Genomic DNA, 23,775 nt, shown 5'->3' on the forward strand with positions numbered 1-23,775 from the left:
GGGGTGGGAAACTCAGCAGGGCATTTATCCCCCTCCCAGGGCTTTTCCAAGTGAGCTGGCTTGGGAGGCCCCTGGCGGAAACTAGGGGACAAGTTCTTATCCGGGTGAGTGGGGAAGACAAGGGAAAACCCCGCAAACATTGGGCCAGAGTCAAGCCCAGAGCCGGGGCTCTTGCTGCATGCCCAGGGTTCCTTCCTTGGGCTGGACGTTTCTGTCCCTGGTGGCGGTAGGTGCTCTGTGCCAGGGCCATAGTTGGGCAGCCTAGTTCAGTGGTCGAGGACTTGGGACCAACTTTGGATTCCACTCCCACTTCAAGCTTCAGTTTCCTCATCTGTTAAATGGGGGTAGTGATGGTACTCAATGGTAGTAGTGAGGACTTAATAGAATAATGTGTATATAGTGCTTAGCAAGGCACCAGGCACCCAGTGAGGCCTCATTGTATGACAGCTGCTCTGATGTGGATGGGCAGGTGATAGACTGGCTTCCTGCCTGGGAATGAGACTGTTTTTGGAGGGCTGGCTGCAGCTCCTCTTGACCTTGTGAGAGCCAAAACTTGCCACCTGCCACCAGCATCACTTTGTCCATTTTGGGGTTGGGGAATGTGTCATCTGGACCAAAGAGTAGCTGAGTTTTCAGTAATATTGCTTGCAGTTGTTAGGTGTCCAGTTAAATAAACCCCCAAATGTTTACTTAGCACCTACTATATATTAGCTGGAGCTAGGTGATACAGAGGTGAGCTAGCCTCTGGGTTCTACCCTCATTCTGAGTTGCTGACAGTGAGGTCCCCATCCCCACCATGCCTCTGCTGGAGAGGATAACTCACACCCAGAGCTCAAGGCCAGATGAGATCTCATGGGTTTGTACTGCTCTGGTGGCCAGAATCCGGCTCTTCCATTGGATGCTTGGCTCGGGGTGGAGGTGAGGGGCAGTGTGGGCACCTTTTATCTGTTTGATCAGGGTTGGGCACTGAAGGTGGATGGCTCCCTGCCTCTCCTGGGGAGATGAGCCCTACACTGTGGAACCAGCTGGAAAGCACTATGGGACAGAGTTTGACTGAGGGCTGTGCTATGTGGAGGAAACAGCGTGTGTACGTGTGGGAGGATGGTGCTCAGGGGAGGTGAGACACGGGAGAAAGGGAGGTGGTGAGACTTGAACAGGGCTTTCTGCCTGGGATCCCAAGTCCTGGTTGGGCTTGGATCATCTTGGGGCCCCAGACTCCCCTCTCCAAGCATTTGAATGGCTTAAGGTTAGAGTTTGGTCTGGTGGGGAGGGAGAGGGGTCAGTAGGTGTTGCCTGTGCGGGGGGCAAGGAGGAGATGTTCATTTCAAACAGTGCTTAGTAAACATCTACTGGAAAGTCCTCCTACCACTCCTCTACCCCACGTGATAAATGACGGACGATGACACACTGACCCCATCCTTAGTTGCTTACCGTCTGGTGAGGAACTTAGACAACGGGACTCTGATAGGAGATAGATGAAGGGTCAGAGGGATCTTCAGGAAAGCTTCATGGAGGAAGTGGAGTTTTGGGTGGGCCTTAAGGATTGCAAAGGTTTCAGTAGCCACAGCAAATATAGTGTTTTGGGAAGAGGAGGATGCCTAGGGGAAGGCAAGGAGGTCAGTGTGTTCAGGGGATTTTTTTTTTTTTCAACCTTTTTTGAAAGTAGCCCACATACTATATAGCAGACACTGTGAGCACAGCTTCGGTACTTTTACAACCACCAAGATCAGGGTTCAGATCCGATGGGAAAGGGAACCAGAGGGTTCAGGGGATTTTTAGGAAACTGCTAGATTGATCAGTCTGGCTGAAGAGCTAGGACTGTGCAGGGATGCGAAGGGGGAATGGTAAGTTGGATCAGCTTGTGGAGGACCTTGAATGCCAAGGTGAGATGTTTGGATTTGATTTGTAGAAAGTGAGGGCCGCTGAAGGTTTTTGAGCAGGGGAGTGACATAGTCAGGGTGGCGCTTTTGGAAAGACAGTCTTGCCAGATGCGCTGGGTGCAAGACCCAGTGGTCAAGGGATAACGAACCGATGGCTGTGATGATGGGGAAGGAGGGGACTGGGGGGCTTTGGGGATGTCTGCAGCTGGGGGATAGGAAAGGCACTGTTGTCAGGGAGGGAGCAAGTGCCCCAGTGGGTGACCTTTGTTTCTTTTGATCTCCCATGGAGCCTAGATCCTGGTGCATAGCAGGTGCTCAGGAAGGTGGCTGGATTGGGTGGGTAAAGGCACTGGGGAGGGTGACAAGTGCTACAGAGTGATAGAGAGGGAGACGCCCAAGAAGGCTCTGTGTTTGCCCATGAAGGGGAGGCCTCTGGGCCGAGTGGAGGGAACTTGAGCCAGTCAGCAGGGGCTGGGGGGGCGGGAGAGCAGGGCGGCTGGAAAGAAGTGCCTGCAGCTCTCCCCTCCTAGTCCCAGCCCAGGGAAGGCCAGGGTGAGAGGTTAGCCAGAGGGGGCACAAATTTCCCACATGCGGCAGGGGGTGGATTTTTGGTTCCTCCAGGGCTCCTCTGAAGTTTCTGCAATGTGGGGCAGTCCCCTCTCTCTTGTGGCCTCAGACTTTTGAACCACTTCCTGGAAGCTCCTCACCCCCTTTTCTTACCCTCCAACCCTGGGGACGCAGCCCCTGTTCACCCTGAGGACCAGACAGCCCCTCCTGGCCCAGGGCAGAGCAGCCCCAAGCCCCGAGCATTCCTTTCGATTTAGAGCATCTGGGGCCAGCTGGCACCCCCTGGTTTTGGCTCAGCCTTGACCCCCTGCTCCAAATCTTTAAACCCACTTCCTCCACCCCACGGGAAGCTCAGGGGGCGGTTATGATTTCATGGAAGAATCAAACAGTCAGGAGTTGGCTCTGTGAGAGGCAGGCGAGAGGGAAGAGCCTGGGCCCCTGTGTGTGACAGGCCAGGGCCGGGGTTGGGGGTCTGGTTTAATCTCAGCAGGAACTGCCCTGCCCACTGGCTTCCCCTCCTCTAAGCCTGGATCTGAGGAGACAGGAGGGAAGCCTAGAGGTAAACATTGGCCGAGCTTCATGCTACGCTTGCTTCCCTCTTCCCTTCGCCCCCTGATGCTGCCTGTGAGGAGGCCAGCCACAGGCCCAGGGCCTCTGTGACGGCCCCGCTGGTGTCTGGGGGCTGTCTGGTTCCTGACTCACCCCTGGGGTTCCCCCTACACCGTGGTTTTCCTGTCAGCAGCTGATTCACTCTGTGCTGACATGGAGAAGCAGCTGAGGGGAGGGAAGAGGCCTGTCTTCTGGTTCTTAGAGTTAGTTCCAGCTCTTCTGTTTACAGGCTGTGTGACCTTTCACGAGTTCCTTCTCCTCTCTGGGCTTTCCTTCCCTCCTCTGCTAATGGCCTATTCTTTACTTGGCTCTCAGGGGGTTCTGTAACCTGGACTCTGTCGTTTGTAAAGTAGGGCACATGTGAGTGCACACACACCACACATACACACACACACATACAACACAGGGTCTCAGTACAGAGTGGAACTGGACAATTCCACCTCCTAACCTTGCCTACCCCTCACCTGAAGCACCTTTGTCTACCTTCTGCCTGTCCACAGATTAGGGAGATGGTACAGCATGGTGGTGAAGAGTTGGACTTGGAGCAAAATCTTGGCCCTGGCCATTCCTAGCTATTTGACCCTTTCTGGGCCTCAGTTTCTGAATCTGTAAATTGGGGATAATAATGGTAACTACTTTATAGGGTGACGTGAGGATAAAACAAAAAAGTGCATGTGAAGCGCTTAGCAATTTTCTACCTACATATGGTGTGTCCTCCATGAATGAGAGCTGCTGCTGTCCTTATTTTCTGCATCTGGCCAGTCTTCAAGGCTTATACTAGGCTGCTTCTCAGGCCCCCAGAGACATTCCCCAGAGCACCAGCCTTCCGTATGGGCCCTCTGTGCCTCTCCAGCGTGTGTGTACGTGCTCCAAGACACCAGTCATTTCCACCTGCGTGGTGCTCTTCCTGGGGGTGGCTGGGTCTCCCCGCCGTGACTGAGCTTCCTGAGGGGAAGTAGGTCTGAACGTCAATGGCAGACTTTCTCCAAAACCCCTCCTTTCCCTTCCCCTCTTTCCTCTGCGCTTGCCTACACTGAGTACTTGCCTCTTTGCTGCTGTTTGGTGGCATATGGAGTATCTCTGTGAACCCTCCCAGCCAGGGACTGCCCCATCCATCTCTGTGTCCTGACTCCTGGTACAAGGCCTGGCCCACAGCGGGCACTCAGGAAATGATAGTTGAATGAATAAGTGATTCTCCTCAGGGTGGCCCAGTAGGACCCAGTTCAGAGCCAGATCCTCGGTGGCTCCTTTTGGCAAAGGCGGAGCCGGGAAGCAGGGTCTGGATGCCCCTGCCTCGCCCTTCAGGCCTGCCCATCCTGTGCCTGCAGCCAGGGTCCGCGGAGGTGGGAATGGTGTGGCTGGCCTGGGATTTCTTCAGCCCGGGCTCCGGCTTCCCTCCTGAGGCCCAGCCTTTCCCCTCCTGAGAGGGGAAGAGCCCAACTTCCTCCAGCCCCAGCCTTGTGGGAGCCACTCTGGCCCTTATGAACCCTGACTCAGCCAGAAAAGGTACGTTAAGTCAGCAGTTATTTGTGGAAGGTGCTCCTGCCCCGTGAGGCGTGGGCGCAGGGCTGGGGGGTGGGAAGATGCCCTCCAGGAGGCCCACCCCTGACATTATCCCTGGAGACCACCAGGTGGGCAGCTCTGGGAGGCCCCGCCACTCTCCCCTCTGGCTTCTTTCCTGGAAGTGGGAGTTTCTGCCTTTCTTTGGGCCCCACCCCTGACTTTCCCTGCTGTGTCAAGAGGTGATCTGGGGTGGGAGTTCCTGAAGATTCTGGACCTAGGCTTATAGGACCCATGCAGAAAAGTGGACAAAGTGCCGGAAGCTGGGCATTAGGAAGCCTGGGTTCGGCTCCTGGCTCCACTGTGAAGTTGCAGAGTGAGCTGCTCCAGGGGGGTGACCCCCTAGGCCAGTTTGCTTACTCCTCAGGCAGAAATGCTCCAGAAGCCTGCCTGGGGTCCAGCTGGCCCTGGCCCAGGAGAGTGGAGGACGAACCATAGGCAATGTCGTGGATTCTGGAATCAAACCCCAAGGATGATCATTTCTGCCTCTGCTCTTTACCTGCTGGGTGAGGCCTTAGGCAAGTGTCTTAACCCCTCTGTGCATCAGTTTCAGCATCTAAACTGGAGTTGGTTATAATACTTATTTCATAGGGTCGTTTGAAAATGATACAAATGAATGTATGTGAAGCATTTGTGAGACGTGCCTGGCACATAGTGAGTGCTTTATATGTACCAGATGTTTTGGATAGTGTTGCTATTATTAATAGGAAGCAGGATTTAAGTCTTTGGGGGCAGTCTTTGGTGAATGGCTTGAGTCTGGGAATTTGGAGACCTGGGTTCTGAGCCCAGCTCATCCTTTACTTGCCATGTGACCTTGGGCAAGTTGCAGCCCTTTTTGGGCTGCAAAACGCGATTATCCTGCATTTGCTGCACTTGGCTTTTGTAAGACAAGCACATGTGATATCACAGTGCGGAGTTGCAGAGTTTTATTCAGGGAAAGGACTTCTGGGTGCCCAGCCTGTTCTCCTGCCCTGAGACAGCCACAGTAGGTGGGCAGGTTCCCACACTGTCACAGAGGTACTGCAGACACAGAACGACAGGGCAGCCCCCTGCAATGGCACTCAACAAGGCTAAAAAGTAGGTGAAACATTTAAATAAACACATAATGGGATTATCTAGATCAAATTACAGACTTTTTTTTTTTTTACTTTTCCCCATTTTCTGAATCTTCTGCAGTAAGCCCATATTATTTTTATGCTCAAGAAAGAAAGAAAGAACACACTTTTACAATAAAGCTATCAAAAAACATACTATATATATTTAAACAAAAATGCATTATATGAACTTGGGATCATATTGAAGTTATTGTTGTTAATAAATCATATTTATTTCAAAAGGGGGTGGGGTGTTGGTTTGAAGTGAATGTGTCAATTTGTCAAGCCTCACAAGACTGAGGGAGTGTCTTTGGAGGGAGACAAGAGTCAGATTCTGAATGGGAGCATAATCTAGCTTCCATCGTGGTGGACACACCCCAAGTGCTGCCTGATGTTTAGAAAGCTTTTCAACAATCCTTGACGCCGACGGGCTTACTTTCTTCACGTGTAAAATGGGGATAATAATAATACATAATTCAGAGGGGTGCTGTGAAGGTTAAAGGAGCTTCACACTTGTTTAAGTTGCGAGGGAAGCCCTCTTCTTCTGAATTTGGAACCAAGTGAAAAGAACAGTTGACAAAGATGGAGCTCCAAAGGAAGCCCCGAGAACGTGGCTTTAGATCCGGTCCCCAGAGGGCTGGCTAACCATCTGCCCTGGAACTGGCAGAGTTACGGTCCGGTCACAGGCAACTCTGAGCAGGAGCCAGCCTCCCTGCAGGGGCTGGTATTATGCGGAGGAGCAGCCCAGAATGAACACTGCCTGCGGGCAGCCGCTGAGCGTGCCCAGTACGTCTCCCAGATGAACCAATCAGATAACCCACTGCTGGGGTCCTGGCCTGAAGTGAAGAAGTGGGTGGAGCGAGGCCTGAGGTGTTCTCCCCGTAGAGGTCCCTCCTCAGGGAAACAAGTGGAGAGAGGAATATGTGTTCCTCCTCCTCCTCGTAACTACAGGGCGCTTCCAATGATGCCTGGTAGGCAAACACTCAATGTTAATTTGACGTTGCTAACAATAATGATAGCAATGAGTAATTCTACTACTGAAGTTGGAAAATTACTCTCCCACCCACTGTCTTAGGATACGGAATATTAGAATGTTGTTGCAACGGGACATGATGAGACGTCCTCATTTATAAAGGAAATAGAAACTCAGTGGGGGTAGGGGATGATTGATTTGTCTGAGATCCCACTGCAAATGAGTGGGTGGCTAGCTAGGCCCTGGGTCACTGACGGTCACGTAGGCAAGTCACCTCCCTGACCCTCTGACCTCTCTGAACTCACAGCAGAGGAGTAACTGCGGCAGGAGGCTGTGTCATTCAGGGGCTCTCAAATGCCCCTCTGATCCCCTCTCTCACCAATTTCGATGAGGGTTAAATGAGATAACGGCTCTGGGTAAAATGCTTAGTGGTGGGCCCAGCACGTAATACTGCTTCCATACAAGCCAGAGGATGATGAGGGTGATAGTGATGAATCAAGGCTGTGCCTTCCACCCCTTTGAGGAAATGACAGAATCCTCCTCCCCAAAGACCGAGGTCCCCGGTCCGGAGTGAAGGAGCTTTTCAGGGCTGTTTAGAGATCTGGGGGTCAGGAGGGCCTTAGACCTCTATGGGCCTGGTCCTTTATAAGACTGTCTGAGCCCAGCCTCAACCTGGGTGCTTTTGGCTTAGTATGAGGGCAAAGTTGGGGGCTTGTGACTAGATGCACAAGATCGTAGTCTTGTGGGCAGCATTATAGTTCACTGAGTCAACCTACCTACTCGATCCGATCCCATGGACGACATCCAGCCTTTGCTCGCACACCTCAAGGCTTGGAGAGCTCACTACCTTTCATGTCTGGACATATCTGACTCTTTAAAAATATTGTGTAGAATTTGAACAAACCCACTCTCCCTTCTACTTGTCGGTCCTGATCATGCGTTGGGGACCACTTGGGGACCATGTAGAGTATGATGGCTCTCTGGGTGTGGGGGAGGGTAACCAGACCTCCCTTGTAGCGCCCTGCCCCACCCTCAGGCCAGTGATTCTGATGTAGCAAAGAGACATTTCTGTCAACTTTTTGTTGTTGTTTATTTTACTAATTTTTATTGGAGCATAGTTGATTTACAATGTTGTGTTAGTTTCTGATGTACAGCAAAGTGAATCAGTTATACATATACCCACTCTTTTTTAGATTCTTTCCCCATTTTGGTCATTACAGAGTACTGAGCACTGTTCCCTGTGCAATACAGTAGGTTCCTATGAGTTATCTATTTTATATATTGTAGTGTGTGTATGTCAATCCCAATGCATTTCTGTCAACTTTTTAAAAAAGCCTTCATCTCTACCTGAACGAATGGGCCCTTTAAAAAAAGGCCCATTGAAGAAATAGTTTTGTGGGAAAAGTTGGAGGGTGAAGAACAGATGCAAAGGAGGAAATAACCGCTCAGAGATGTCCTGTGAACAGTTTGGTGTTCACACAAACACACACACACACACACACGATTGGGATCATACCCTATGAACCACTTCCTGTGCTGCCACTTTTAGGTTAACATTGTAGAGGGAGGATTTTTCCACGTTATTCAATATTCTTCCACAGCGTGTTTCCCGGCTCCCTAGTGTCATACCACGTGGATCTGCCTTGACCCAGTTAAGCATTCCCCTGCTGTTGCACACTTAGGCTGTTTAGAATTTTTCATTAGTACCCACATTGCTATAATGACCACCTGGTCCATACGTCTGTTTTGTTTTCAACTTTAATGATCTTCACGGACTGAATTCTTCAAAGTGGCTGTCTCGTCAGATGGTTTTTAAACTCAAGGTCCAAGGACCAGATTCTTGGGGAAAAGCCCTTTCCCTGATACGCACCAGCGTGTACCCGCACATGTAGCTCCAGCTCTCCTGGGGCGAGAGGCACTGTCTGTCCCTCGGTGCTGGTTAGCAAGCTCACGGAGGGAGGGGGGCAGGCTCTTGGGGCGTGTGTGGGTGCACAGGAGTCAGACAGAAAGAGAAGGACAGATATGGAGGAGCTTTTCCTCCTCCATTGTAGTCTGACTTTGGACCCTCCTCCTCTCCGGGAGCCTGAGGTGTCATTAACTAATTATGGGATCTTTACTCTTTAATGATCTCTCTCCATGGTGACTCCTTCCTCCCCAGCAGCCTTCTGGGAGCCAGGGAAAGTGAGATGAGTCGGTAGGAGGAGGTTTCTCTGGAGTAGGGCTGGGGGGTCATGGGCTGGCGCAGTGGTTCTCAAACCCTGATATACATCAGAGTCTCCTGGAGGGTTTGTTAAAGCACAGATCATACCCCCAGAGTTTCTGGTTCCATTGGTCTGTGGTGCAGCCTAGGAATGTGTGTTGCTAACATGTTCCCAGGAGATGCCGCTGCTCTGGGTGTGGGACCGCACTTTGAGAACCAATGGAGTAGTGGATTGGGGCAGGGGAGGCTGTGTAGTGAATTTCAGCTCCTGGGGCTGCTGCCAGTAGGAACCTTGCCTTGTTTAATAAAGGCTCGTGTGAGATCTGAACTCACCTTCCCCCTATCCCCACTTCATCACCCCTTCTCCGGTATGCACTGCTATATAGCCATGTGCAAGAGGATAAGATGATTACCACCATCCCCATTTTACAGAAAGGAAAACTGAGGCTCTGACAGGCGATCTCATAGATCCAAGGATGCTCTGAAAGCCGGCAGGAGCACTAATACAGGACCCCTGGCCTTGTCACCTCTCCCTGCTCCTCCTGAATCTCACTCCCCCACCCCCACCCCAACACACACACACGCACTCTCTGGGCTTACCTCATGCAGGTGTGCTGCAGGAGCAGAGGTGCCTTCCCTGACCCCTGTGCCTGCCCTGGGGGACTCCAAGTGAGGGGGCTGGGAAGGCAGGTTCCCCATGATCTCTGAGCCAGGGTCTTCCTCTACTTTTTACCCTCACTAACCATTCAGCAACGTGATCTTCTTCCGAGATCCAGTGTTCTCCAGCCAGTATATGTTCCCACTTATTGTTCTGGGCCACTTTTCCGGGAGGCTAGAAACTTTCTCTGGTTGAGCCTGGGCGCTGTGTGGCGGGCACAGCAGAGGGAGGGGAGAGAACCCTCACCTGTTGAGCATCTGATGTGTGCCAGGCCCGGCCCTGGGCACTTTGCAGCAGTGACGTCAGGTCATCCTGCCAGCAGCACCCTCCCCCCAGCAGAGGTTATCATCAGCCCCCATTTACAGATGAGGGAACTGAGGCTCCCAGGGCTGAAATGACTTGCCCAACGTCACAGCTGAAGGAGGCAGAGCTGGGCTTTCAGTTCCAATCTCCAAGGCTGGGCCCCCTGGTCTGGCATGGCAGCGGATCCTGGATGGAAGGAGCTGGGACGTGGGAGACTCAGCCTGTGCTCCACCACCATCCATGCAAAGAGCGTCAGCCCGAGGGGCAGGGCTCCCCTGGGACTCAGGGTCTTGCAGTGGGAGGACCCTGGCCCAGCCACCAGGAGACCCCGTTCAAATCATGCTTCATTCACCTCATAATGATACCTTATGCTTTATAGCTTTTAGCAGTGGACATTTTCTCACGTACTTACTCCTGCAAGCCTCCCAGCACCTTATGAAATAGGCAGGGAGGGTATTATTACTGAGCCCATTTTACAGATCACGACAGAGGCTGTGAGTGAGATGCCCAGGATCCTACAGCTAAGGAGGGGATAGAGCCAGGACTTGAACCTGTGCTGTCTTTGCTCCCCATCCTGAGCCTGGTCCATCACCCCAAGCTGCATCCTAAGTAAGGAGGGAGAACTCTGGGCTCCTTTCTATTCTCAGCTCAGGATTGGGGATCCCAGGGCTCTTAGGTGGGGTGGTGGCTCTTGGGTGCCAGGGGCCCAGGACTCCAGGAAAGGCTGGCCGGAGATCCTCACTCTGGGCCAGAAACCGTGGGGAAGGAAGATAGGGTGGTCCAGGCTGCCCCTGTTACCGGTTCCTGCCCAGACCCAGACATCTGAGGTCCCTGGTGGGAAGGGGGTTCTGGCCAAGGTCCCCCTCCCACCTCCGCTCCTGGTTGCTCTGAGGACTGTGCCTGCCCTCCTGATACACAATACAGAATTTTCCAGACTCTCAGGCCTCGGTGCCCCTGCCCTGTGGTTCTGCCTGAATGCCCTCAGCTCTTCCCTTATCTCCTGATCTGCGTCTTCCTTGTCCCTCCAGACCCAGTTCTAGCCGCCTTCTTCCCTTATCTCCTGATCTGCGTCTTCCTTGTCCCTCCAGACCCAGTTCTAGCCGCCTTCTTCCCTGTGACCAAGCCAACTCAACTGTCTTGGGTTCTGTCCAACGGGTAAACTGGCTAGCAGGGTTAGATAACTCACCAGGGTGGCCATGAGAGCAGGGACTGTGGTTCCTTTGGGCCCAAGCCCTGGGGGGTCTGTCAGGCTGGCGGGGCTCAGGGCGCTGGGTCTGCATGGGCTGGGGACAGCTGAGTCCCTCAGGGTCAGCCTCAGACCTGTGACTCATACTTTTCCCCCACCCTGAGCAAGCCACTTCTCTTCTCTGACCACTGGCTTCTTCATAAAAATAAGAAAGCTATCTTCCTCACCGGCCACTGTGAGGCTGGCGTGAGATGCAATATGCAAAACACCTGCCGCTGACATCTCGTGGGTTTGAGGTGCTCGGGAAGTGCAGATCCCTCCCCTTGCCTGCAGTCAGCTTGGGTTTCATTCCTCCTCCACCCACCCAACCCCCTGGGATGCGTGTCTGGTTGGGCATTGGTGTCAGGCCTGAACTCTATCTTCTCTAGCTGGGAGGTATTCTAGGCAGATAACAGGGGAAGGATTGGGCAGAGGGACAGAATTAGCTCCAAACAGGCTCTGCCAGCCTCACGTTGTGACCCTGGGCACAGTACCTCCTGGGCCTCAGTTTCCAGGTCTGTGGGGGGGGGGGGGGGCATACGCCTCTGACCTGTGTTCTCAGGGTCACACAGGGCTTCCTGGGAGAGCTGGAGGAGTAGGGGTGGGAATCCAGGTGACCTGAAGTGCTGCGTGCTCCCTCCCAGGAGCCTGGAGTCCGGCCAGTCAGTTCATTTCCATGTCCGCTTTCCTGCTGCGACACAGACAGCCCCCTTTCCCTCTGGCCACCTGGAGGCTCACCAGGCTGCTGTGCTCTTGGCTCTGGGCCTGGCGTGCGGGGTCACCATCCGTCTGGGCTCGTTTCTTCCTGTGCAGCGCAGGGAGCCGGCCCAGGCCTGAAGCCCTGCCTGACTCAAGGTCCCTGTGCTGAGAACTCTCGGAACCCCACCCCTGGCCCCTGGGGCTCACTGGGGACACAGACCCCTTCCGGTAGCACCAAGCCCCTTTCCTTTCCATTTCTGTCTGTCTGTCTGCACACACTCCTTCTCCCAACTCTCTGTGGCCTGGAACTTCCCTTTATTGTGCTAGAGCATTCTGATTCCTCAAGCCTGTCTCCTCCCTATAAGGTAGGAGTGAATTGTTGTCATCCCAGAGAGGGGAAAGGACTTTTCAAAGCCCACAGTGGGCACTCACGACCTCTCTACCCAGCCCCGTACCCCAGGCCTCAGTGGGTGCTTGTATTCTTGGCTGAATTTTGCTGTAGGCGTGCCCCTGGAGTTGGGAGTGGGAAGTGGGCTGAGAGGAGGCGAGGGTGGCGGAGTCCTAGGTCTCCAGGGTGGCGGGGGCAGTATCCCTGCTTCTGGGGCTGGCATAGGGACTATCCCCATTGCTGAGGGGGGGAAGCTGAGGTTTACGGGAGAGGAATGAGTTAGTGAGGACCTGGCTGGGCTTTGCTCTTTCCTCCCCAGGGCTTGAGTTGGGGGGATTCCATGGGGCTGTTTGGGACCTGGGTGCTCCTTGTGGCTTAGGCGCTGCGGGCTGAGGTCAAGTCCCTCGCCCTGCCTCAGCTCCCTTAGGGCCTGGGAGTGGCTCCAGCACCTTTCTGGTGATAAAGACCCAGCCTGCTCAGGAGTCTCCAGAGGGGTGTGTGTGTGCGTGTGTGTGGGTGGGTGTGTTTGTCCGGGCACCGCTTGGCATTCCCAGCATCTGGGGGAGGCCAAGGCTAAGAAGAATGGTCTGGGGAGGGGATGGGCCATTGTTGGAAGACTTGGGGCGGGAGGGTGGTGAGCACCCAGGGCGGGCTGCGGGGTGGAGCTGGGCTGGCTCCCAGGATGGGGTCCTGCCTGGGCCAGCAAGGCCTGCACGCCAGGTGAGCTTTTGCTTCAGGCCCCCCCCGGGGCTTCCCGTGGAGACCAGAGAGAGGGCCTGAGGTCTGTGGGCTGGAGCCCTGTCTGCACGGGAGGCTCCCTCCACCTGGGATCTGTCTGTCCTTCTCTGCCTGCCATTCTCTGCCTCTCTCCCCTCACCTCCGCCTGCCATTCTCTGCCTCTCTCCCCTCACCTCCGCCTGCCATTCTCTGCCTCTCTCCCCTCATCTCCGCCTGCCATTCTCTGCCTCTCTCCCCTCATCTCCGCCTGCCATTCTCTGCCTCTCTCCCCTCATCTCTGCCTCTGCCTCTCTCCCCTCATCTCTGCCTCTGCCTCTCTCCCCTCATCTCCGCCTGCCATTCTCTGCCTCTCTCCCCTCATCTCTGCCTCTGCCTCTCTCCCCTCATCTCCGCCTCTGCCTCTCTCCCCTCATCTCTGCCTGCCATTCTCTGCCTCTCTCCCCTCATCTCTGCCTCTGCACCTCTCACTCTCCCCTGCCTCTCTTTTTACCTGCCCCACAACCAATGCCCCCATCAGTCTCCCATGCCTCTGAAGCCAGAGCATCTCTGGAGGGTGTAGCAGGTGTTGAGGCCCAAGGCCACCCTGGCTGAGCCCAGTCTAGGGGAGCTGGAGCCGTCCCAGCCCTGCTCCCTAGCAATCCCCGAGGACCCAAGAGGCCCAGGGAGCCCTGGACGGGGATCCCTGACAGGCTGTGCTGGTCTCCTCTGTGAGCCGCTTTCCTGCCCCAACTGCCAGGTGTCTGGGTGGGTTAAATGGCCGCCGCCCTGCCTGGGAACTGGGGGCTTGGGCTCTACCTGCCATGTGGGAGGTGCAGCCCTTCCTCCCAGCCCCGGAGGGCCTGGACCCCTGCAGCTGACTGTGGAAGTGGGGCCCCCGGGCCACCCCTTCCTGGAGCCAGGTGCCCGCCACGGGGAGGGCTGGCTGTGCTGGAGTCCGGGCCCTGTGTCTGGAGTGAGTGCCCTGGACGCTCTGGATGGTCTGAGGCCCTCAGGACGTGAGAGGGAGAGACCTGAGAGCTGGTCTCAGAAACAGGGAGAGACGGGCAGAGGGGAAGGCTGGAGGAAGCCACCAGCAGAGAGAGGGACAGATACAGAGGGGAAGAGACTGGTGAGGCGGAGGGACTGAAGGACAGAGCGGGGAGGGCCCAGAGGCCCTGCACTGCCCCCTCCTCCCCTGGCCGAGCAGCCTCTAGCTGGGTCTCAGGTGGAAGACCCCCCTCTACCCCCTACCCTGCACCTCCAAATTCTTGGAGTTACAGACCTGCCCTTGCCCTCCTCACTCTGCATCTTTTCTGTGTTTTCCCCCCAGGACCCATGAGAGAAAACGTACCTGTGTCTACCTGTGTGTGCAGCACTTTGCCTTTACTGTGTCTCACTCACCTCCCTCTCTGTCTCTGTCTCTCTCTCATCAAATATCCCCAAAGCCAAAATAGCTCTTAAGCCTAGGAAGGTGCTGAGAACTACAGCTTGGGAAGTAGGAAGTATTAGCCCATTTTACAGATGAGGGAACTGAGGCTCAGAAAAGTTAAGTGACAGTGATGGGTAGACAGAGCCAGGGTTTGAACCCACATCCGTCCGATGCCCACCCTAACTACTCATGCCAAGATGATTGGGGCTGCCATATAGTGCTCCATGAGCGTCTGTGTAGGAGAATGCTCCGGGAAGGCTGCTTGGAGGAGGTGGCATCTCAGTGGCCCCATCTCTTCCTTCCTGAGCCCAGGGTCTGGAGGGTGTGTGCTGTGACTGCTGCCATGTGAGGTCCCTGATTAGAGCCCCCCTCCTTCTCCCTAATCACCCTGCCACCCTGCCGAGGGCCCACACCCAGCTCCCAGCCTCCCCACACCCAGCTCCCAGCCTCCATCTCCGCCGCCCTAACCCAGAGGGTAACCCTTTCTTAGCCACCTGCGCCCAGCTGTCCAGGCCCTGGGATGGGTGTGTGAGCTGGTCCCTGATGCCTAGTGCTTCCCCAGAGTGTCTTCAGTTGGCTGGGTCCGGAGGCTGGGCTGTGAAACCCAGTTAATGTAGGTTGGGCCTTGGTGAGGTTATTTTAATTACCTATTGTTTATAACTTCATTTCTGCAGGCAGTGCAGCATGACAGTAATGCTCAGGGGCTCTGGGTCAGGTTTTGGGGTTCAGCTCCCAGCCCTGTGGTCTGTGTAACCATGGGCAAATCCCTTCACCCTGAGTCTCAGTTTCTTCAACTGTGAAATGGGGTTAAAAGCAGTGCTTACCTCATAGGGTCATTGCAAGGATAAAGTAAGCCATGTGAAGCGCTTAGCACAATCTCTGGCAAATAGTAACTGCAAAAACATTAGCTTTTGTTGTTATCAATACTGAGGGCTGTGTTCTAAAGAGCCCATCCTGTCCCACAGAGGAAGAGCTGGAGGCGGGGTAGAATCACCGTGCTGCTTTATGATGATGCTGGTGTGTAATTGCTTACTTTCCTGTCTCTGCCTTCTCCGGACTGAGCACTCCCTGAGGGCAGGGGTGGGTTTCATCCATCCACTTCCTATGTCCAGCTCCGGGCCCAGCCAGAGTTGGGGGTCAAAGAACTGCATTGATTGAGGACGGAAACTGAGCAGAGATGGCCTCTTGGGAGCCCTCTGGGAGGGCAGCCCCTCAGGCCTTCTGACCCATGAGCGGTTCTGGGGGGAGGCTTGCTGCCCCCTTGAGGTCGCCTCTGAGCGTTAGGCCTGGGTTCACTCACATCCTGGTGGTTCAGCCTGGCCCTCTGCACCCACCGCTGCCATAGCTGGCTGGTGTAGGGTAAGAGTTCCACAACCCCTGTGTGCTTGTTACACCTGCAGACACCTGGCCCCACTCCTGGGTACTCTGATTCTATGGGCTTTGATGCTGGGTGACCCCACGTGAGAAGGCTTGGCAGTAAGGAGCAGTATCACAAAGCAGGTAGGACATTGGACTCCAGAGTCAGAGGGTCTGGAGGACAAAGTTCAGCTCGGCCACTGTCCTCCATGTGACTGGAGCAAGTGCCACCACCTTCCTGAGCCCCAGACACCCTGCTTGTAAAACAGAGATGATAAAGCAATTATACTTCAATAAAGATGTTAAAAAAACAAACAAACAAACAAACAAACAAAAAACAGAGATGATGAAGCCATGCTCTCCACATGGCAGGGGGATGTGGGGTTAAATAAGATAAGATCTGTGAAGCACCGCTCACATGGGGATGCTTTCGTTAACATTCATTTCATCAGTCCTCCCTCTGCCTGACATCTATTTCAAGTTCTTGGGTGTCGATAACTTTCCAGGGTCAGTTTGTAGGAATCTTTGTGTGTCCCACATCTTAAGGGAGAGTCTTTATGCATACCCTCCTCCTGCCATGTAAGGAAGGGACTCTTTGCCTAACACGACCTCTTCCCAGAGACTCCTGCCTCTGTCATGCTTGCTTTCTAGGGTTTGGCAAGCTGATTCCACCATCTTCCTGGACAAGCCTTGATATCCCCATTTTACAGATAAGGACACTGAGGCTCAGGGGGGTAGGCAGCTTGCCAAAGGTTACACAGCTCTGTGAAATGGGATTAGAATTTAGGTCTCTCTCAATTCAAAGTGCATACTATGAACTGGTTCATTATTCTCCCTCCCACCACGGGGCTGGGGAGGGGTCCTCAGAAGGTAGTTGACCCCTGAGAGCCCACCTGGCAATCTGGGTCTTCTTGTTAGGGCCCCTAGACTGTGGGGCTCCTGGGCAGCCTCTCATGTAGTCCTAAATATCCCTCTAACTTAGGGCTTCCCAACTGATGTGCCCGAATGGCTGGTTATCTCCTCAGCCCCGGGAACAGAACTCTGGGCGGGTCACCTCAGACCAGGCTCAGTGTTGTCTGTCCACATCAGGGTGCTGAACAAATATGTGTACTTCTCTACATGTATCATGATGTGAAACATGTTGGAAAGTACTGATGTCTCTAACCAGTCCCCTCCTTGCCCTGTACAAATACACTCCCCAGAAGGGTGGGGATTCGTGGTCCTCTCTGGGCCTCAGTCTCTTCATCGTATAAATGGAGACTGAAGTAGGTGATGTCAAAGGCTTTTCTAGCACTGTGAATCTGAGTGTGCAAGCCTTAGAACCTGGGATTGGGAGGGAGCAGGGTTTGCATGGGGACCAAGCAGCCTGCAAAAAATAGGAAAGGGAGCCATGGAGAGGGAGAGGTCAGAGACTATGGCTCAACCTCAGCTCGAATCTTTGGCTGCATTGGGCCAAGTGGGGAAGCTGCAAGTTTCAAAGTGTCTGCTCTCCCCAAAACTGCACCCTCTGTCAGAGTGGCCCCTTCTCTATGCTGAAAGCCCTCTGGTCTCATTGCTTGGGTTTCAGAGAAAAGCAAGGAAGGACCACATCTGTTGGCCTCAGCAGCCAGTGAAGGAACAGTGTGGCCAAGATTGGTGGGGCTGATCTTTTCCTTCCTGACGGAAGCCAAGAGTCAGGCCTCAGAGCTGGGGTAAGATGGGGTGTGAGGCAAGCAGACTGAGGTGTGGCAGGGTGAGGCGGGTGGGCTCCACCATTGACCTCATTCATTTTGGCAGCAGGTGAAGAGAAAGGAGCTCTCGTCTCAGGTCAGACCTAAAGTTCAATCAGGGCTTAGCCACTTACTTGTGTGACCTTAGGCAAGTCACTGAACCTGAGTCTCAGTTTCTTCATCTGCTAAATAGGGTAGTAATATCTCAGGGGGTTGTTACAGAGATTAAATGAGAGACCGTGGGAATGGCATTATACAAATGAAAAAGTGCTGTCACTCTACTGCCATAGTCTGGCCAGGGTGGCTGGTGGCCTGCATTCCTCTGCTACCCCTGGCCTCCTTCCCCCAAATGTCAGGGGTCAGTCCCAGCTTCAGGCTGTTAAGGTCCTCAGGAGAACAGGAGCCTGTCACACCGGCACATGGGATCATGTGACGGGGCTGTCCTTCATTGCTCCTTGGGTTCGGCATCTGTAAGACAAACAGGAGGCCTTGGGCTCTAAAATCCTGGGATTCCTGGGGAGGTCTGATCTGGATGTGTTTGTCCCACGCCATGGTGTTGGTGGTGGTGGGGTTTGCTCACTTGCGTTGTGAGCAGCTGACAGTGCCCCCAGAGCTCTTTATTCGCCCCATCTCAGTCCTCCAACAACCCTACGAGACAGGGGTTCCTGCTAGTATCCCCATGTTAGAGATGAGACGTTGGCCTCAGGGAGATTCAGTAACTCCCTTGCTTAAGGTCACACAAGAGGAAGCAGAGCTGGGATTCAAACCTAAGTCTTGAAGGAAATGTGAGATCCTAATCATGCTTTATGGCCTCCTGATTTTCTGGTTGCCAGGGTAAGAGCTTTTTTTTTTTTTTTTTTTTATGTTTGGTTGCGTTGGGTCTTTCATTGCTGCACGCGCGGGCTTTCTCTAGTTGCGGCGAGCAGGGGCTACTCTTCGTTGTGGTGCATGGGCTTCTTATCGCGGTGGCTTCTCTTGTTGCGGAGCACGGGCCCTAGGTGCACAGGCTTCAGTAGTTGTGGCACGCAGGCTTAGTAGTTGTGGCGCACGGGCTTAGTTGCTCCGTGGCATGTGGGATCTTCCCGGACCAGGACTCGAACCCATGTCCCTTGCATTGGCAGGCAGATTCTTAACCACTGTGCCACCAGGGAAGTCCCGGGTAACAGCTTTTTATTTTTATTTTTCTGTTTTAACAACAAGGGGAAAAGGTAAGACCCAAGATTGAAAAATAAGGTAGTAGGGAGGTCAAAAAGCCAGCCCCTGGAGTCAGCATGGGTTTCAGGAAACACATCACCTGTCTCACATGAAAACAAACACAGCCACCTGTGACCAGTCTCTTTTCATGGGCAATCGGGACAAAGTCCAGAGAACTGCAGAGCTGGGTGGCCAAGAACCAGCTTGCAGGTGGAGTGTCTGCTGACAGGCAGGTTTCCAGAGTAGACAGCCAGGCCAGGCTTTCTCACTCCACTTTCTATCCAAGCTGACTGAGCTCCCACGGATCAGTTGTCTGACTCACCAAACTGGCTGGACGTCCAGGTCTCAGGCAGGCCCCTGAGGCACAGCCCAGAGGCTCAGGGACAGAGGCCCCGCCCTTGTGGAGGGCAGAGGCCTCCTTCCTTAGGTGGCCCAGCCCTGCCCTGTTTCACCCCACCCCCCTTGCCTGAGAGCAGCAGTAGTTACTCTCTGGCACAGAAGCCTTCAGGCTAGGCATGTATCTGGAGGCTGGATCTAGGCCCCCAGAGGGCTTCAGACTGTTGGTCAGGAAATCAGCAACTTCCGGATAATAATCATCATCATCATAATTGGTGGCTTTTACTTGACACTTACTAGGTGCCAGGCATTTTATGGATACTAACTCATGTAAGCCTCACCATAGCCCATTATTAAGTCCATTTTACCGGTGGGAAAGTTGAGGCAGAGGGGTGAATTGATTGCCCAAAGCCGCACAGCTGGTAAGATGTGGCAGATTTGGCATCTTCAGGCAGAGAGAGTGGGAGGAGGGGGCCAGGGTGCCAGCATGGATCGAGCCCTACTATGTGCTAGCCTGATTACAGTTCACCTTCACACCTGTGAGGGGTGGGTGGGTTTAGTCTCCCCATTCACTGATAAGGAGGCAGCTCTGTAGGTTACGTGGCCCATATGTAGCAGATCCAGGGGTGGGAACCAAGGGCTGCTGTGTGACTCTGAGTCCAGTTCTCCTTAAATCTCTATGCGGAAGGCCCGGTGAGCTGGGGCAGGACAGCAGATGGAAAGAGAAAAGCCTGGACCAGGAATCTGCAGGTCCTCCACTGTGTGCGCAACCCTGATTTTGCTCTGTGACCTGTGGTCTCCTGCTTTCTCTGGCCCCTCTGAGAAATGCAATGATCTCAAAAGTCTTCTGCACAGCGGGATATTGCTCTCTGGTGAATGATGCCAGAAATGTGCCTTCCGGAAGTGGAGGATGGAGCAGAGGTACAGGAAGCTTCATGTGAGATTCTCCCCGGCCAGGACCTGCTGCACCAGGGACCCCAGGCCTTCCTGCCTCCCACTCAGAGCCGAGGGACCAGGCCATGCTGGGTCTCAATACATGAGAATCCCCTGGGAAGCTTAAAAAAAAACCCCAATGCCCAGGCTGCACCCCAGGCCAATTAAATCAGGATCTCAGGGGCTTGGGGGAGGGGATTGGCGGGGCAGGCACCAGCACAGTTTAGAGCTCTCCGGATAATTCTAATGTATGGCCAAGGCTGGGGGCCACTGCTCTAAAGCAACTGGGAGATGGGGAAAGTAAGTCCTGGCTTTCCAGGGTTAGTGACCCCCTGAAACCGGATGAAAGCATGTACCTGCCTGTCTTCATGCATCTTTATAGAGAGAGCGTTCATGGCTTCTATCAGGCTTTTCTGACCCAGAGGTGATTAAAATCCAGTCCTGGGAGGAAGCAACCCCCTCCCCACAAGCCAGTGATGTCAGTTTTAAGGCCCAGAAACCTCCAGTTGCAGGATCAAAGTTGTTTTTTCTTACCTCCTCTAAGAAACCTTTCCTGACCTCCCCAGACTCCCCTTTCTGTTCCTTCTTCCTGCAAATACACATCCAGGGGTTACCACGTGCTAGGCACTGTCCTAGGCTCTGGGGTACGGGGCAAATGAGGCAGACGCAGCCCCTCCCCTGAAGGAACCATATTCTAATGGGGGCTCCGGATACCCCAGGGGACCAGTAGGATGACTGCAATGAGCAGGGTCATGTGACAGGCCCAGGTGTCAAAGCTGTTCCTCCTTAGGGTCGTCAGGGAAGCCACCCATACCCAGGAGTCTGATGACTTGCCTAGGGCAAGGACAGGCGGCTGTGCATGGGCATATTTTGGTTCTAACGCGCAGCTAGAGTTGAGGCCTGCTGTATAGATCAGTTGTTCGGGTAGGGCCTCCGGGAGGAGTAGCTCAGTCTACTTACAGGAAGGGAAGGAGCCAGCCAGGGGCTTTGGGGGAAGAGTGTTCCTGGCAGAGGAACCGTGAGGGCAAAGGCGCTCAGGTGGGCAGGGGCCTGGTGTACAGAACAACAAGAAAGAGCGGCCTTAGGGATGAAGGTGGGATGGGGAGGACGGAGGTGCTGAGGACCGAGGAGGGGCAGGGCCCCGCTGGCCACATAAGAGTCTGGATTTTATAGCAAAGTGTCAGCTACATCACCATTGGAGGGTTGCAGGCAAGGGAGTGCCAAGATCTAGTTTGCATTTTTCAAAGAGCCCTCCCTGCAGTGTGCATAACAGCTTGGCAAGGGCAGGAGTGGAGCCTGTGACCAATCAGGGAGCTGCACTGGCCCAGGGGGGAGGTGAGGCATGGGGCCGGGAGAGGTGGTGGATTGGAGGAGACGCATCTGGGCTGTGGGATGAGGGGAATGAGGAAGAGACCCGAGCATGGCTCTTAGGTGCTGGGTCTGAGCCAGCTGGTGGGTCGAAGGGCCGTGCATCTCCTCGCCTCCTCTGAATCCTGCAGCGCGTGGAGTCCAGGAGCCCTGGCCCCCAAGGGACCCTCAAGAGCCTAATATGTATTCCACGTGATGTTAGGCTGTTGAGTGAAAGATGGTTTTAAGTCAGCAGTGTTTACTGCCAGGTGTCTTGGAGACACTAAGCGCCTAATGTACAGTGACTCCCGGGGAGAATTGGCGCTCCACAAACTTGGTGACAGCAAAGACTCTTGTTCTTAAGGGCATGTCTTCTAGGACTTGTGTTCTGAAGAACTACTCTGGAAAATGCTGCTGCTCTGGTCCCAGCCTGCTGTTTGACCGTTGAGGAGGCAGGTCCGGGGCGGGGGGCGGGGAGGTCCGGGGACAGTCCGGGGACAGTCACCTGTGCTGGGTCTCAAACAGCACGTCCCATCAGAGCAGGCGCCGAGCACGAACCTCTGGACTCTGGCTCTAGAGGGGCTGCACCACCGCACCACTTGGTTTCCCCAAGGCTATTCAGGGACACCCAGGTTCTGGGGTCAGGCTGGAGGGCTCCTCCCCCAACCTCAAGTGAAGGATAAACCAACCTCCTACTCTGCAGGGGTGAACTCACAGAGCCCCAACACAGACAAGAGGTTCTCTTAAAGAAGGGGTTCTTCCCCAGGGGCTCCGGGGAAGGCGAGGGAGCCGTGCTTGGGGGTCCTGGCACGCAGAGGTGGCTCAGAGTGCTCAGCCTACACATCCCCCACCCCACCCCTTGGGTGAAGACAGAAGGCTGAAAAGAGAGTCTCAGCTGATTTAGGGGCAGTGGATCTCAGACTCCCTTTGGGTGACTGAGCACTTGAAAGTCCTGGTGTTCTATGTGGAAGTTCCTTCCCCTCCCCTTCACCTCTCCATCTCTCCACCCAACCATCCGTCCACTCATCCCTCCCTCCATCCACCCATCCCTTCATCACCCATCTATCCCTTCATCCATGTACTCATCCCTCCTTCTCTCCCTCCCTCCCTTCCTCCATCCATTCATCTAGTCTTTCATTCAGCAAATTTGTTGGGAGCCTACTTTGACCTCGTAAATAATACATAGTCTTTCCCCTCAAGCTATCACAGTCCACGGGGGAGATGGGCAAGTAAGTAGAAAATTACTGTGCAGCATCATGAGTTATAATAGTAACCTCCATTTATTGAAAACCTACTTCATGCCAGGCATTTTACCCACATTATCTAATCTAATTTCTGGGCAAATCTGCCAGAAAGGTTTTATTTTCCTCTTCTCACAGATGAGTTAGTTGAGGTTCAGAGAGGTTAAGTCACTTGTCCAAGGTCACACAGCTAGGATGTGATAGAACATCACTCAAACCCAGGCAGTTTGATGCCAGAGCCCATCGCAGGAACTGCTCTAGTATCCAGTGCCATTGGAAGGAAGCAGAGGGGGAGGGCTCCTAACCAGCATGTGTGCTGGTGGGGAGCGTGTGGCCCTGATGGTGGTGACAAGGGTGGCTGGAGTAGGAGGTGTCCTGGAGGAGGTGGATGTCTGAGGTGTGTATTAAAGGATGAGCAGGAGTTAGCAAAATATTAGTAGTATAATAATTTCATTGTATAAACTGATTTGGCATAAAATTATATATTTGGTCAATTTAAATTGGAGTTGCTTAGAAATGGTCAGTTTACCTGCTATAGAGTATAACATAAAATCAGCACCTCCTTCCTACTGCTCACAGAGCTGTCAGTGACTGTTCCAGAACTTTCCAAATAAGATGTGCTTGCATCTCATTCCCTTGTTTTGTGGCTGTCCAGACATCCTCACAGGAAAGCATGGGCAGACCTTCTAGTATTTCTGTAAAGCACAATATTGGGAGACTCTCTCTTTGTTTAATTTCATGAGCAAGTGAAACACTCACCCTTCACTCCTTCCACAAGTGCCGATAAAGACGCTTACCCAGCTCCAGCTCATCCAGCCCTGACTGTGCCAGGCGGTGATCTCACTTTTCTTTATAACACAGGGTTCAGTTGGGAAACGAGGCCCTGTGAGTGCTTGCTCTGCGGCTGTGCGTCGGCAGAGCTAGGATTCGAACCCTTGTCTAGGGATCCTGTGTCTTCTCTTTCCTGACTGTTCGATTCCTGCCACCCAGCTCGTTCTCCCCCAAGATCCCGAGCTAATGGAAGTCCTGATCCTCGCCACCTTTTACAGACACTTGTGTGTGTACCATCTGATCCCCTGCCCCAGGGGCTGGCAAACTTCTTCCATAAAGGGCCAGGCAGTAAATGTTTTAGGCTTTGCGGGGCAGTGGTCTCTTGTCATAACCGGCCCACTCTGCTGTTGCCTGTGACAGCAGCTGTGGACAATACAGTTGGGTGCCAATACAACTTAACTTATTTATTTATTTTCCGTGTTACAAAATAGTCTTTTTATTTTTTCCCAACTATTTAAAAATGAAAAATCTGTTCTTAGCTTGCAAGCCGTACAGAATAGAGGCGGTGGGTTGGATTTGATCCACA

The 23,775-nt window shown here is 53.7% G+C and overlaps 1 protein-coding gene across 2 annotated transcripts in view; it reads left to right on the plus strand.

The window, feature by feature from the left end:
- CD82 (CD82 molecule) overlaps positions 1 to 23,775 on the plus strand; it is a 51,318-nt gene that overhangs the window by 729 nt on the left and 26,814 nt on the right. The gene's annotated exons all lie outside the window — the stretch shown is intronic.

Source organism: Balaenoptera ricei, chromosome 8 (genome assembly GCF_028023285.1).
Source record: "Balaenoptera ricei isolate mBalRic1 chromosome 8, mBalRic1.hap2, whole genome shotgun sequence".
NCBI classification, from domain to species: Eukaryota; Metazoa; Chordata; class Mammalia; order Artiodactyla; family Balaenopteridae; genus Balaenoptera; species Balaenoptera ricei.